Genomic DNA, 16,610 nt, shown 5'->3' with positions numbered 1-16,610 from the left:
GGAAGACACAGTGGGAAAGTGGACATGTACAAGTCCAGAAGGGGCTTCAGAATGAAATCAAACCTCCTGACATCTTGACCTTGAACTTCTCCCTCCTGGAATTGGGAGAAAATACATTCCTGTTGTTTAAGCCACCCAGTCAGTGGGATTTTATTATGGCAGCCACAGCAAGTAAATGCAGTGCTCTTCCAGCATCTGGTGACCTGGTGATGAGTGAAGACTTCTCAAGTTGCTTAGCGCCTAGTGGGGGATTCAAACCCTAAAGAAATACAGGCAGACTTAGGGAGGTGGGCAACTCCTGGCTTGCTCTTCCTTCCATCATCTGTCAAACAAAGCACGAGGGAAGGGAGGGTCTCGCAGGAGCCGTCAGAGTGGAGGCCACAGGGCAGACCCAGCAGGGCAGTGTGGCCAGCGACATGGGCTGTAGAAGCACCATCTTGGTGGCTCAACAGTACAGGGCTGAGGAATGGAAGAGCACATCTGGTGCCATTCCCAGAGGCTCCCTGAGGTAACCTAGTGACATGCTATGGGAGCTCCTGAAGCAAAACCAATTCTAATTGTGAGACCCTAGTTTATACTCATGGGCACAAGAAGATGGGGCACAAAGTCTACATGAACACTGGTCCATGTTTTTGACCTTACTAGGCAAGTGTTCATTATGCAAGGAGTCTTATGCTTTGACTGGGCTGATTCTGCTGTGAGAGCTAGAGGAGCAAGAGAACAGGGCCCGTCATTAGCTGGAAAAGACCTGGCACGGCCCTTGGGGGCACTGGCAGTCAGGAGAGGGGAGACTCACCCATGAGAGGATGGAGAGTATTCCAGACAATGTGTGAAAGCCCCAGTGAGTGGCTCAGACCGTGGCTGCTGCTCGAGGAGGTCAGAGCCAAGGAGATCAATGTGGACTAGAGCAGTTCATTTAAGTAGCAATTAGTTATAATTAATCAATTATGTAATTGAGTAGCACTTAATTATTTACTGCCTTGTTCGGTTCCAGCTGCTCTCAGAGTCAGCTCTGTTTCCCCAGCCAGAGCAGAAGCTCCCCGAGAACAGGGCTGGGCTCATTTACTCATGTCAGATCCTCACGTCTAAGGACAGTGTTACAAGGAAACAGAAACGATGGGACAATTTTCTTACGGTCAAAATGGCATGATTCTGCCAAGAAATGACTGTCAAGAGTCAGCCTTCACATAGGTGCAGAATAGTGAAGAGCCAACGCTACTTAGAGGAGTGTGAGGTTATTCAACTCAACAGGGCAGGAAGAGAGGCTCAGGGAAAACAGGCCCTCTTGGGAATGAGTGATGGTGAGTCTCGCTCCTGACTTCTGTATATGTCTGAGGGATGTGTCTGGGAAGCTACCAATATGACGGGGATGTGAGCCTCATGGGTGCTTCCTGAAGGGTCCTAGGTTGAACCTCTGAGCAGAGCCCCACCAGGTTCCCCTGATGCTTTGAGATTTAAAATCAAGGGCTGGAGAGGTCAGGTGAACTCAAAGAACTTGAGCTCATTCAACCTCAGGGCCTGGTGGTGCGCTAATGGTGTTATTCTTTGGGAGATAAGAGCTGCCTCATTGAAGCCGGTTAGGAAATCCAGGATAGTGCAATGAATGACTTCCTGAAAAAAAGTGTAGGGTGACCCAAGATTTCAGGCTTATGGGAAAAGAAGCACTGCTAAGCTCAAGCCATATGGCAGCCAAATGAGTCTGAAGCCCCTTAGAGGACAGACTCCCACAGCTAATGCTTAATGGGATCCTGAGCATTGTTGGGGAACCCACACAGGGTGACCTCCTAAATTCCAGGTTTCCCTGGATGGCTCAGGTCTGGCTCATTTGCAGAGAACGATGGTGCCTCCTCTCTCTCCATGAGGTCAGTGGTGTTATTACCTGTATTCACAAATGGGGCAGAACACCCCGAGACTTGCAAACTGATTGCTTTCATTAACTTTAATTGGATTCTTTCGCACTTGGAAAGAGAAGTGTAACCAGAGTTTAATTGGAAGAACATCTCAGACCCAGGGTGACACAGGATTGTAAACATTAAAAGTGCTACAGCTGCGTTGGTGGAAAATGTCGAAGTCACTTATGTTGTTTGTGAGAATAGCTCACAGACTTGATGATGTTTGGAAGTTCTGGGCATGTCAAATTTGGGGATTATTTTTGTGTCTGTTTAGAAAAAAAGAAATGTGAAATCAGATGTTTGCAAGTGAAATTGTAGAAGAGACCAAACACATTCCAGCTCAGCATGTGCCGAAAGAAACCTACACAAGCCGGGAGACCCTTTGTGCAAGTCCATTCTCTGAGTTGGCCTGGGGCAGCATGTGAGGTCTTATAGTTGGATCCCCATCTTGCTGACCCTTCTCTCAGCTCTGTTGTTTACAACCATTGTGTCTTTTGCCTGGGATGCTCTTCTTTCATTTTTTCTGCATGGCAAATTCCCATTCAGCCTTTAAGACCTGCCTTGTATGTCATTGCTCCAAAGCCTTGGCCAACGGCTCTGGAAGAGTTAGTTGCTCTCTGCCCTCTGCTCCTACAGAACTTTGTTCATACAATGAGCACTCAAACAACCCAGGTGAGAAAGAGCAAGGAAGGGAGAGGGAGGGGGTCACAGATTCAGGATTCCAGATAAAAGGAAACACAGTTATGTGGGGAGATGGATGAGCTTTTTAAGGAGTTAAATTGGGACCTTGCTGTTCAATATGCATTTATTGAACATGTGAATACATGGATTGATAAACCTAGGACTTTGCCACCTGGCATTAACTGCTGGCCTTGTGGAGGTGGGTATTTGTTCTAAGTCTGCCCTGAAACAGCCTGAAGAATCCCAAAGAATGGCTTGAATCGTTGCCTGAATTGCTGCCCGGCTCCTTTCTTGCCTGCCTAGCCCTGTGCACCATGTCTGGCACTGACAGAGACCCAGGCAGTGTGGCCCACCACACCCTGTCTGCCAGTCTGCATTCTTTCCTGGATTTTTCTCTTTCAGAACCTGTGCCTCGGTTCCTGCTTCACCCTGTGGTGGTAAGGGCTGAGTCCTCCTGGGTAGCACTGTCTTCAATTTCAGGCAGAAATGCTAACGGTGAAATTCCTGAGCCCTTTGAGGAGGTTATGGGGCCGCTAAATCATTTCGTGAATTATCTAGTCACTGCTTCCAGGTACAGGAGGTTCTGATCTTCCTATACACCCTGGATTCGACTTTTGAAGAAGTGTCTCAGGCACGTTTTTCCCACTTAGCCCTCTAGGAACCCACTCTCATCTCCTGGCCTTTTGGCAGGCTGCTCCACTGACCTGTGGCTGGCTGCCTGGCCCGAAGAGGGCTCGACATCCACCTTCCCTAGATGGGATGTGGGCTTCTTCTGGAGGCCAGTGCTACTTAGGTATAAAGTGCACACACAGGTCACCAGTGAGGACCTGCTTTCCCCTAAAGATTGCTCTTTGGTTTTAAAAATAGTCTTTTCTAATTCACATGAAGAAACAAGACAGCCTCTCAGAAATTTTAGAAAAGGATTTAACTGTTTTGCTGGACCTTAGACTAGTGGCTCAGATAGCAAAGCCAAGATGAGAAGAGAGGTCCTCTCCTGGGCCGAGGAGGGGAGTGGCATTGACAGCCAGGCCAAGTCTTTCAGGCACAGAGGCCTGGCTTTCTCTGGGCCATTTTGGACTGACAGGGAAGGCGCACCGGCAAGTGTCAATGGTGAGCACTTAGGCACAAAACTACTGTGCACACGGAAGGTGGCTAGTCCCAATTGAGATGTGCAGTGCCGTAAAATATACACACTGGGTCTCAAAGACTTAGTACAAAAGAAAGAATAAAATGTGAAGTATCTCAGGCCGGGCATGGTGGCTCATGCCTGTAATCCCGGTACTTTGGGAGGCTGAGGCAGGCGGATCACTTGAGGTCAGGAGTTCAAGACCAGCCTGGCCGACATGGTGAAACCCCCATCTCTACTAAAAATACAAAAATTAGCTGGATGTAGTGGTGCACACCTGTAATCGCAGCCACTCAGGAGGCTGAGGAAGGAGAATCACTTGAACTCAGGAGATGGAGGTTGCAGAGAGCTGAGATCATGCCACTGCACTTCAGCCTGGGTGACAGAGTAAGACTCTGTCTCAAAAAAAAAAAAAAAAAAAAAAAAAAGAAAAAAAAAGAAAAAGAAAAAGTGAAGTATCTCATTAATAATTTTTCATGTTGATTACATGCTGAAATAATAGCATTTTGAGTATATTGGGTTAAACAAAATATTCCATTAAAATTAATTTTGCCTATTTCATTTTGCTTTTCTTAAGGGTAGTTAGTAGAAAATTTAAAATGATATGTGGCTTGCGTTCGTTTTCTGTAAGATAGTTCTACAAGATGTTGCTGATCTGATGCACAGAGAAGGGGAGGGGAGGTGAAGGCCTGGAGGATGATGGGCTAAACTTGGGCTGGCATCAGATCTTTGAAACCTGAGGGGTCCAGAGACCTGGAAGGATGTGCTATGTGTCTTCTTAGGATAAACATCTTTTGGCAACTTGTCCTAAAAATCAACAGAGGTAAGGCTTCCCTTGGAATATCAATCCTCTTTCCAGATCTGGGACTGGTATAAAAATGAAACACATTTTTAGACAGGGTTAGGCTTTCTTCAGACTCTGTTCTGGGAGAAAACGAAGTGAGTTGATCTGCCTGTGTGGGGCTTTATTATCTTGACTGTTTTTGCCAGTTGAGTGTTCCTCACTGAGATCTGCATCTGCAAAAATTCCCAAACTCGCTCTTCAATGCACGCTGGGTATGGTGGGCATGGAATGATTAATTAAGTATATCCACACTATGAAAGAAGAGCTGGGTGGTGTTTACTGGCCAGTTAACCTAAGCATGAGGACATACAAGTCACTCTATTCACTACACATTTTAGGGTCTGCTTTAATTTCCAATCTCTTTTTGGAGTGAAATTGATGAATCTCTTAGAAACACCTGACCCAGGGAAATATCTCCCGTAGGGCCCTACTTTGTTCTTCACCTTTTACTGCTGTGGTTTTATTTCTGCATCATGAACACATTTTCTTCTGTGTTTCATGCTGCTCCATGTTCTGTGCTAGTCTATGCCAGAAAAGTCATTCTGAGTCCCAAATGTGGTTTCTCAGGGTCATATTTATGTTGTGTTGCTATCAGCTGCATTTGGCTGGCTCCAATGCCACCAGTTCCTACTCAGGCAGAACTAAAGGAGTTTCCTTTTCTCCAGGAAGTGACCTGCAAAGTCTTTACCATGGCTCTCTGATGCAGAATTTTAAAATGGCTTTTGTTCTCACTATTTTGTGGGGGTCTCTTGTTTTGCTGCAGAAGAACCAGGAGCTCTGCAGTTAGCCCTGGATTCTGATGGAAGGAGGGTAACTTCCATGTTGAGTAGATATGAAAAACTCCACCGCACAGGAATCATGACAGCAACTACCCTTCCCGCTCTCCCTGGCAAGTGCATGAAACAGGCAATCACCACCCAAGATATGGTTTGAGGGGAGTTCTGAGAACTGTCCTATTTAAACTGTCTGTGCCATGAGTCATCTGCACCTATCCCAAGTCTAACAGTATAGGCTTTGCTTTTCAATAGAACTGTGCTTGGCAGAGGTCTAAGCTGGAAGAGTCATGAACACCCAAGTGTGAATTAGGTTATTATGTTATTTTTCTCCTGCTAACGCAGTCTTTAGGAAACTAAACAGATAAAGGAGCTCTGGATATATAATCAAAATTAAAAAATAACATGAGACTGGGCGTGGTGGCTCCCACCTGTAATCCCAGCACTTTGGGAGGCCGAGGCTGGCGGATCATGAGGTCAGGAGATCGAGACCAACCTGCCTAACTCAGTGAAACCCCATCTCTACTAAACATGCAAAAGCAATTAGCCGGGTGTGGTTCCCTGTGCCTGTGGTCCCAGCTACTTAGGAGGCTGAGGCAGGAGAATCACTTGAACCCGGGAGGCGGAGGTTGCAGTGAGCCGAGATCACGCCACTGCACTCCAGCCTGGGCGACAGAGCGAGACTCCATCTCAAGAAAACAAAACAAAACAAAACAAAACAAAGATGAAACCATCAAACAAGTATAAGAAGGGCCAGCAAAATTCTCATTTCCCCCATGATGATTACTTGGTTAATTTTTTTTTCAGACATGAAGATATTTATTAAGCTATTTCAAAACAATAATCCATTGCATATTAACATAAATTACGTATTTTCATGAAAATATATGTACCCAAAAATGTAATGCAAAGAGTGGCGTTGCTCCAAGTCTCTTTAATGTGTGCCTTAATGGAAGAAACTGGATTCTCATATCTGCTTGAATTATATGAATAAAATCTGGCCTCACACACATGTGCTTATAAAGGAGATGAGTTTTTAATAGACTTTATCAGATAATTGTGGATGAGTTTTGAAGTATTCCAAAGAGCAAAGTCTTTCTAATGTGTATTTTGGTGCTTCTATTTTGTCAGTGTCTGGATTATGGCTTAGATGGGCTGATGAGTGGCCCATCAGAGCTGTAAGGTGTGCATGGGTGAGGGGCGACGGAGGGAGAAGAGCGCTCTGAGGAGGCACTGGGCATTTCATTGCTGGTCTCTGGTGTGAGGTCACTGGCTTCTGCATTTCAGAACTCCTGGGCTGTTCTCCAGTTCCTGCACAGTTCCTGGAGGGAAATCTCTTGGTCTGTTTTTCTCCTTCTATGTTCTTTTTAGTGACCCGCATCAGAATACCTGTTACGGACACAGTGCTCACAGAGAGGCAGAGTGTCGGTCTGCCCTGACCAACACCTTTAGTTTAGAGCAACATTTAAAAAAGTCTGCAGAGGCCAGGCATGGTGGCTCACGCCTATAACCCCAGCGCTTTGGGACTTGAGGACAGGAGTTCGAGACCAGCCTGGCCAACAGGGTGCTACCGTATCTCTACTAAAAATACAAAAATTAGCTGGGCATGGTGGCGGGTGCCTGTAATCCCAGCTACTTAGGAGGCTGAGGCAGCAGAATAGTTTGAACCCAGGAGGCGGAGATAGCAGTGAATTGAGATTATGCCATTGCACTCCAGCCTGAACTGGAGACTCTGTCTCAAAAAGAAACAAAATAAACAAACAACAAACAAAAGCAAAACAAAAACAAGAAACAAACAAACAAAAGCCTGCTAAGAGCTGACCACAGGCTCTTCTCTAGAACCCAGGGGTCCCCTTCAGTCTCTCCTAGTGGCAGAGGAAATATATCCCAAGGTGCTCCTGTGCATTGCCTGGCATATAGCAGGCACTCAGTACATTTTTGAGGGTTGAATGAATTAATAAATAAATGATTTCATCCATGATGGTTTCAAACCAGATAGCATCCTTCTCAACCATGCACTGGAACAACCAGACCTTTTGATATTAGACTCTACATTTCTTGAAATGGTAGTAGATGCCAAATATTTATTTATTTTTTAGATTTTTAGAGCAGCATCCTTCATTGTAAAACCTCAGGGTGCATTTGAATACAATTACAAATAATTAAAATCTTTTAAGACACCATAAAATACTTAAAAACAAAAATGATATTTTATGGTTAATAAAGCTAGAATACAGACATGATTATAATGTTATATAATCATGTATGTAATTATTACATAAATAATATATAATCATCCTAATAAACCATGTAATTTCAGCCACTCCTTCCCCTGAAGCTTGTCTATTTATAGGCCTGATGTGGTTGGCATCGGGGAGAAGATAGATTCGGGGGGGCTTGAGGATTAAGCACAGTATGTAACTTGGAAGGGCCTGTGCAGTTTACTAATTTAAGAGCTGCATCTGAACTGAATAAGAAAAACCAGCTTCAGGCTCAGAGGTGCCCTTAAGGGAATTACTTGGACCCTGTGAGCTGATTTTTCTTGTCTTTCATCCCACCTGCCCTGCTTCCTATTTGGGCCTTCATGCCTACTCCTCCCCACCCCTCCTGCCCCTCAACCAAACACACACCAGGAGCTCCTTCCTCTTCTCTGCCTTTTCACATCCAACAAACTTCCCTGGTGACCCACGCTCGCCTTCCTTACCCATCACCCTCTGTGGCAGTGACAGTCCCTGCAGGGCACATCAGCACACTTTCTGGTGACCTCTGATCATTTGCCAATTTTCTATGCATACTGTTCTTACTTCCATTCAGCCTGAACTCCTCCAAAGGAAGGTACCGGGGGTGGCCCCTCTTCTCTGATTCTCGGTCACCCCTCTGTTTGTCCCTGGCTGAGGAGGGTCTGGTAAACTAAACAAGGCAGTGGAGGTCATCTTGGGATGGAATCACGCCTACTTCAGACACATCGCTAGTGCAGGGCTGGTTAAACACCAATTTCTCCACCTGCCCTCTTTTCCCCACCACGATTTCTGATTCAGTGGGTTCAGGGTTTGATAATTTGAGTTATTAACCAATTTCTAGGTAAGGCTGGTGAGAGGACCACACTTCACTGGTTTAAAGAAAAATCCTAAGAGCCTGTTGTAGTTTCAAGACTGCGATGGTTTCCAACATGAAAATTATTGTTATCTCCTGTAGTTGTATAGTGCTTTACAAAATGCCTGTCTAATGCTGTGTACAAAAGTCTTGTCTAATTATGAAGAGGTTGAGTGACTTGCTGAACGCTCCCCAGATGGCAAGCAGGGGAGATGGGGTTCAAGGCCAGGCCCCCCTCTACCATGCTGGTGCCTCCCAGCACCGGTCCATTGCTTCTTTCTCTTTGGATGGGACTCATTCTGTTGGATTCAGTTTTCAGGGAACTCTTCATGCAGTGATGCAAGCAATGGAACAGAATGTTTGGTAGCTTCCGGGAGGGTTGATTGCTCCACAGTCCCCTCAGAATCTGTTATGATAGACTCTTATGCTTTGATCAATAAAGCACACTCTTCTCCCACTGGAAAGGAAACCAGGCAATAGTTTGCAAGATGAAGCACCCTTAACTCTGGGCCCATCTCCGGGGCTGTTAGTAGCAGCTTCGATGCCAGGAGACACCAGGCACACTGAGTTTTGCTATGGTTCACTTGCCCTCATTTAGAGGATCTATCCAGTGATGTCTTTCTGACTTTGGGTTCTGGCAGGCCCAGGGCTACCACTCAAATCACTCACAGGAGTCAAGCAGCAGCATATTTGTCCTCTAAATCTGAACAGCCTGTGCCCAGGTCCAGGAAGTGGAAAAGTGGAAATTATCCCAATCTCCGTGGGCCTTACGTAATGATGGCATACCTAGAACAGATGCATAACAATCTTGTTGTCCATTTCAATATGAACATCACAATCTGTCTTCGGATAAAATCTCTTCTTTCTAACTACTGTTTGCTGAAATCTGTAACCATTTTTGTAGTGAGATAATCTGTTTATGACAGATTTCTCTGTACTATTTGAACAGAAACACCACATTTGGCAGATTACTGCTTAGGGATCCCTCTATTATAGCTCATTCCATTGTACCCTCCCCAACTTTTTCGTGGAACATTCTGAGGTGCTCATGAAGCTGCTAGGTCATGGTCAGTTGCCTAAGTCTTCAGATCCTGGAGCAATCTTCAGGAAGAAAACAGCTGAGACCTATGTTTTATTTCATGGTTCTATTTTGTCTTATTTGGAAAATACCACTAGTGAGTGTCTCAGAGACATCTGTATTTTCAGCAATGATTCTCATACTACAGAAAAAAAATCTAATCAGCAGCTTCTGTGTGAAGAGAGCTTGGGCTGAAAATAATTTGAAATATACTACCCAGCCTGAGACTTCGTTTTGGAGGGGACTGGTGCATTGTTTCCTTGGCATTGATCATACTGAGGACTCAGAGGCGGCTTTGCTTGTCACCGTCACACTGTCCCATCTTGCCTTTCATGGTGCAATGGATGCAGAGCTGTGCTGGCTTCGATGATATCTTTTTTAAGGCTTGCTTATCCTTGGAGCTCTGCAGGGAGCTGATGATCCTTTCACGGGATGCAAATGCCTCCAGCACCAGGGTACACAGGATGGACAATTGATGACCTTGTGGGGGCTGCTGGCCTGCAGAGGGCAAGACTGGGGTTATTCACAGCTTGGTAATTGGCCCAGATCCTGAGATCTTCATCCTGAGCAAATGCAGGCATCAGGGGGGCAGTTACAGATCAATGCAGGGGCAGTGAATACACAGACCCCAGAAAAAAAACACCAAAATCAAAAATGGATTTGTGTTTAGCGTGCCTTGTATATCCTGGTCTGGTTATGAATAATTTAGCCTTCCCCAGGCTGAATAGACTATATTTAGCAAGACTATTTTGCTTATAATACGTCCTATCTTTTTATGAAGAAGCATAAAGCATGAGAGAGCTGCTCAGAATTAGGGGTGACTTTATTTTGTGGGAGCAAGAGTGCAGATGTGTCCTCACCTGCAGTCCCACCTTCACCACATATCTGGGTGGCCAGAAGCAGAAGTGCTCAGGGCACGCATAGTTGATAAGAGCCTTAGGATTATGTCTCCTCGGTTGGGCATAGGACAGGGCTATCAGCCCTTGTGGTTGGTGGCTCTTGGCTGAATCATCTGCCTAAGGGAGGGAACAGTGGCCAGACTTGAGGTGTTAAAAGGTTTCATTTCCCTCCTGTCTTGTTAGTGTCCTGGCAGGGAAAGGATGGCACACTCAGATCAGGTCATCTGCAGGGACTGTAATAGGCTCCGTACAGAGGTGCAGACGGGGTAAAGGGAGCCCACAGGGGAGAATGCAGAGCATCAAGGCGCCTTACCTTTTTGAGGTCTGAGAAAGCACAGTTAGGGAGCAGTTCCTGGAACCCAGAACAGGAGAGCCGTGTGGACTGGCTGCCTAATGGGAGCGCAGGCTTGGGTCAGGGACAGTCCGTGGTGACTCCACAGGGAGAGAACCAGGGGGATGAATAACCCCAACTGCACTCTCCTTCCTTTTTCTCATCTCCTGCAGGCACCACCCCACCTCCACTGATTAAACCGAATTAGAAAGATAGGAGCAAAGAAGCCCCTGATCTTATCCATATAGGTCAGCCTCCCAGGGAAAGAAGAATAGAGAGTGGATCTGGAGGTGCAAATGGAAGATTCCAACACACCCCATAAATATCTCCTGTAGTTCCATGCCCAGAATCAGGGCCCTGTTGTGAGTTGTACTGCATCTCTTCTAGAAGGCACTCATTAACTTGCAAACATCCAAACTTGGGAAAGTGACACCCTTCCTTATTAGTACAAGGTCTGGGGTGGTCCGTGAAGTTGGCTGGCTATCATCTGTTTCAGGGATGGAACACAGAACAGGGACATTTTATGAATAAGGTAGAAATGGCAGTAATGGTGGGGTGCCAATGGTGCAGCTTCAGAATGGCTCAGTGAGAAGCAGCCCTGCACTGTGTCTGTGTAACTGCTCTGGACACCTGAGTGGTGGGGGGAAGGGGAAGGACTATGGATATGGAAGATGGATTCAATGGCGTTACTTTGGGACCTGCCAGAAGCAGATACTCAGTCCCATTTGTTGAGTGCCAGGGGTCTTCCAGGAATTCATCCCCAAGTCAGTTTTTTAGGAGGTAGAACATATTTTCCTGTAGATAGCAGTGCTTTGAAAACGGATTAAGATTCTCCACTATTCCTCAAAAGTCTATTTAGATGCTAGGTGGTAAATGCAAGAGTGTTTGTTAAATTGTTTTCTATTATTTTCTGTATGTTTGAAATATTTCACATACAAAAATAAAATGAATTAAAAATTTAGTTTTATACATAATCTGATCGCCCTGTGTCTTGGGAGGAGGGTCAGTGGAGATGAGGGAGGAGAAGTTAGAGAAGGACCAAGAATCCCCTTTCCATTATTTTTCTGGGCAAAACTTTGAAACTTTGCTTTCTCCCAGGTTCCCTCTGGCAACCTCACCCTGCTCTGCCCCGCATGCTGCCCACCTCATCCAAGTGACAGCTCCATCCCCTCTGGCCCCTGCCTCCCCCAAGTCAGCCCTCTGAATGCAGAGCTTTCAGGTTCTTCCCCTTCAAAACTATGGCATGGCTAGTCTTGGGAAGTGGTTAGAAAATATTTCCATTATCTACTGATGCTCAATAAACGATGTTAAAACTTATCAGCTTGAAACAACTGCCATTTTATCTCCTTATGCTCTTGTGGGCCAGGAATTTGGATAAGGCAAAGTGGAGACAGTTGACCATTATTGTGCTCATGGTGTCTGGTCTTGACTAGAAAGGATCATGTGGCAAAAACCAGCCAGGGCAGCGCAACGGGGTTGTATGTTTGGGTCCCTGGTTCTGGCTGCTCTCTGGGCTCCCTGGTCCTCCTCCTCATGGCCTCTTCATGAGGTCAGCCTGGGCTTCCTCATAGCATGGTGGTCTGAGCAGTTTCATTCATTTCTACATGGTGTCTGGCTTCCCCCAGCAGAAGTAGAGTCTGCTGGTCTTTTTAAAGCTTAGACCAATAACTGCAGAGTCACTCTGCTACCTGCTGTATTCATTGAGGTAAGTCTTAAGGCTAACCCAGATTCAAAGAGAAGGGAAACAGATGTCGCCTTCTGAGGAAAGCAGCATGTGTGTGACAGTGGGGGAAGGAGTGGACGGTGGCCATCTTTGGAGACCATCTTTTCCACAAAGGAATCAGGCAGGCTTAAATGTGCCCTGGAGTAAATGGTCGATAGCTTCATGTGGCATTAAAATAATGGCTGCAAATTCTTTGGCATTCCTTCCATAAAGGGGTCGTCCCCTCTTTTTGAATCTGGCTGGTCATGTGATTGTTTAATCAAATGTGGTGGAAGTGACTCTGGGTGACTTCCAAGGCTAGCTCAACAGAGCCAAGTAGCTTCTGCCTGGCTCTCTTGGGACGTATACCCTAGGGGACGCCAGGTGCCAGGTAAGAGTTTGGCCACCTTGAGGCCACCATGTTGGAGAGACCACGTATGAAGGTTCCATTCTGCAGCCCAGCTGAGCCCCAGCCCACATCCAGCACCAGCTGCCCCCACTTGAGTGAGCCATCTTGGGTGTCCAGTTGGTTGAACCTTCATATGGCGCAGCTCCGGCTACCACCTTTCCTCTACTGCATGAAAGACCCCAAGTGAGAACTGCCCACACAAGCCCTGTCCAAATTCCTGACCCACAAAATGGTGAGTAAAATAAAATGGTTGTTTTAAGGCGTTAAGTCTTGAGGGGATTTGTTATGCAGCAATATTATGCGAGCACTTAATAAACCTCCTGGAGGTATTTCTATTTGAGGAATTGAATTCAGCAGTGAAGTAAAAATTCAGGTAACCAGGAAAAGACATTTAAGAGAGGCAGACGGGTGGGAGTATAAAGCAGTCACATTAGTGTTGACTGAGGGTTGGACTTCCCTAAGTAGCTCCTGCTTTTCACAAACTCTTTCTTTCCCACAATTATGAATCCACAGTCAAGATACAAGTCACCTCCCTTTCTGAACTCCAGCGCCCTCATTTGAAAACAGGGATATAAATACTTTTTTGAATTTCTGCAATGCCTAGATGAGGTAACATTCAAGAAATCATCTAGCACATTGCCTGACATATAAGTGCTTGGCAATTCATGGAATATGAATCTGAGAGCATGTTCATTCAACAAATATTTATCGAGCAACTGGTTTGTGAAATCTTGCATTAGGTGCTGGGACTCTGGGAGTCCCAAAGATTTCTGTATTTCTGGCTTACTTTAGATCCAGTGGCTACATATACAAGCCTTCTTCTGACTTGAGGCTGAGAACCAGGGCAGACAGTCTTGGCTTGGGGGAGAAAAATTCAGTCCTGAATTGTAGTTTCCTCTAGTCTCCCATTGTAAGGTGTGCAAGAAATCCAGGGCCCAGAGGGGCCCAGGAGTTCCATGTCAGAAAAAGCTTAAACTAGTTATTAGGAGGTTGGGGTTGTATGGAATGCTGGAGCCCAAATTTCAGATTTTTCACTTACTACCTAATTGATCTTCAGCAATCTCTTTAACCTCTTTGGGCTACAATTTTATCAGGGAAATAGCGATAATAATAGTAACTACTTTGGTGTGGTTATTGTGAGTCTTCAAGCTGAGTGTCAGCCACATTCTAGTATTTAGTGTAGACCAGCCCAGTTCTGATGATAATGATGATATTGTTATATTATCACTGTCATTACACTCACCCTTGGAAACTCAGCATAGACGTGCATAGACGTGCACAGACAAGTTTTGGAGCCAGGCTGTTAAGACCTTGAATGAGCAGGGGTACAGGCATTTTGTCTTACAGACAAAGGGGCTTTTAAAGCTGGAGAATGGCAGGATCAAGCTCCTTCTCCCTCCCTCTCTTCTGCTCCCTCTGCCCTTGCTTTCTCATTTCCTGTTCTCTCCCCTCCTTTAAAATGATGACAGTATGTTCAAGTTGTGGAAATCAAAGGAATAGATTAGAAACAGGAGAATAAATGTGCTTAGCAGACCCAGGAAGTCTCCAGGGGATTGGAATTGATTACCCAGAGTGTAACACACAAAATGATCATTTTTCTGCATGTGGTGAACAATGGGAATGAAGTAGAGGGTTTGAAACACCTCTCTACCAGATCCCCTCAACCCTGTGGGTTTTCTCAGTGACGAAATAGAGCCATAGGGCTGAGCAGGTGTGGACTGGACCACCTCTTGGTGGACTCTTTCTGGAAGGGTTGGTGTTAGAGGAGAAACAGAACCTTTTCCAGCACACTTAGCCACCGTGTTTAACTTAGAGAGAAGACTCTGCCTGTCCTTAGAGGTGCTAGGACCTTGGGAAGTTTCGTGGGTGAAAGTATTGATGCTTTATGTAGGAGGTCACTGAGGCCTGTAAAATATACCCTGATGCCTTTCCCCAGATGAGAAAGGACCTCTTTGAGTGAACTCTGTGTGGGCCCCACACAGCCCTGTTGTCATTTAGGGTGGTTTCCTGGTTCTGGACCTTAGCAGGATTCAATAGGGCCAAACTTTACTTTAAAATCAAGAATCCCGATTGCAGGATGGGTGCAGGCTGTAGGATGGCTTGTAGGGCCAGGAGTTTCAGAGTTTTGTTTTGTAATTCATTTTGGCTTGAGTCGAGATCGGCTGTGGGAACCTGGCTTTATGTATTCAAGTCACTATGAGGAATGAAGTCACCATTCATAGTTAAGTTGCTTATCCATCTATCTGAAAGGATAAGATTCTGATTTCCAGCTGCAGTTTATCTTCTTTTCATCTTGAAGGTCGAGATTTATTTGAATAAAGAGGTGAAGGTACATGAGCTGCCAGCCTATATGATGTCTTTGCATATATTAGATAAAAGCACTCCTTCAGGGGATACGTAGCCCATCAAGTTCATGACTTAGGAGCCGCCATGGCCTATACTTTAGTCTTCTAATTAATCCCTGGTCAGGGAGAATTTATGTAGTGCTCAACTTGCACAATCAGATGTGGCAGCCCTGCATGAAGGGAAAATTTATAATAATAGGCTGAACTAGTTCGTCGGAGGGGTGCATGGCCTGGGTGTCTCTATTCCCAGGTCCTTCGGATCCTGAAACAAATCTCCCATTTTTCTCAAGCACTGGTTCTCAAACTTGAGCATGTATCACAATTGTCTGGAGGGATTGTTGACACACAGATTGCTAGCTCCCAACTACAGAGCCTTGCTAATTTAGTAGATCTGAAGTGGAGTCCAAGAATTTGAATTTCTAATAAGTCCCCAAATGATGCTGATGCTCTTGGTCTGGGGACCACATTCTGAGAACATTTTCTCTGGAGCCCAGTTTCCCAACCCAGAATGTCCCACTTCCAGGTGCAGGCTGGTTGGCTTGTTCATCAAAAGCAAAAATACTTTCTTATATAGTGGTACAGGTTAGTCATCAAATATAAGGCTTTACTTTCTGGGAGGGGTTCTTGCTGACTCCTTCCTCGTACTCTAGGAGCCCATTGATTAATTTGGAGAGCATCTGCAGCATCTCACCTAGCACAGACATCAACGCTGCAGTGGAGTGGAACCAGTTATCCTTTCCTAAACCTCTCATATCCTGCATACATTCTCTCCTAGAGTACTGTTTTTTTGGTCTAAAACATCTCCTGCTTGATTTTAGTCTGGAGATCTATTTTTCATTTCTGCAGAAAATATGCTGTGCTATTTTTTTTATTACCCAAGTGTAAAAAACAAAACAAAACAGAAAACTTAGTGTGTTAGAAAATTGCACAGATGCAGTTTAGCACTCAGCCTACTTAAAACACAAGCACACACACACATGCATGCACAGGTAAACAGGAGACATCTCTGAGTTGAGTTGAGTGAATAATGGGCTGTCTGGGCCATTATTCTGAGCCAATGAAGTTTGGACTATCTGGAATTCGGTTATTGGTATAAGGCTCCCTCTTGGCAATCAAGGAGTAAAACTGGGACACTGATTTTCGGAGCTGTTGGAGTTTCACGCTCCTCTGTGGTCTTGGCAATGGCCTGGCATGCTTTTGGATGTGGATGGCCTTCCTACTGACCCTCTCAGGATCACAGGACGCTTTTTAAAAGGTTGATCACCAAATCACCACATCTCGTTAGTGGCAGCAGTTGCTTTATCTGTGAGAAAAACTGTCCTTCTTAGCTTCTCAATTTGTCACCTGTGCAGTGATTTATTACCTTCCAAAGCTGCAGTAATTGTATAATGATGCAAAAATAATGACAAGCCATTCTGATAAACTTTATTACCTATA

The sequence above is a fragment of the Papio anubis genome, chromosome 14 (genome assembly GCF_008728515.1).
Source record: "Papio anubis isolate 15944 chromosome 14, Panubis1.0, whole genome shotgun sequence".
In the NCBI taxonomy this organism is placed as follows: Eukaryota; Metazoa; Chordata; class Mammalia; order Primates; family Cercopithecidae; genus Papio; species Papio anubis.
This window is presented reverse-complemented; position numbering follows the sequence as displayed.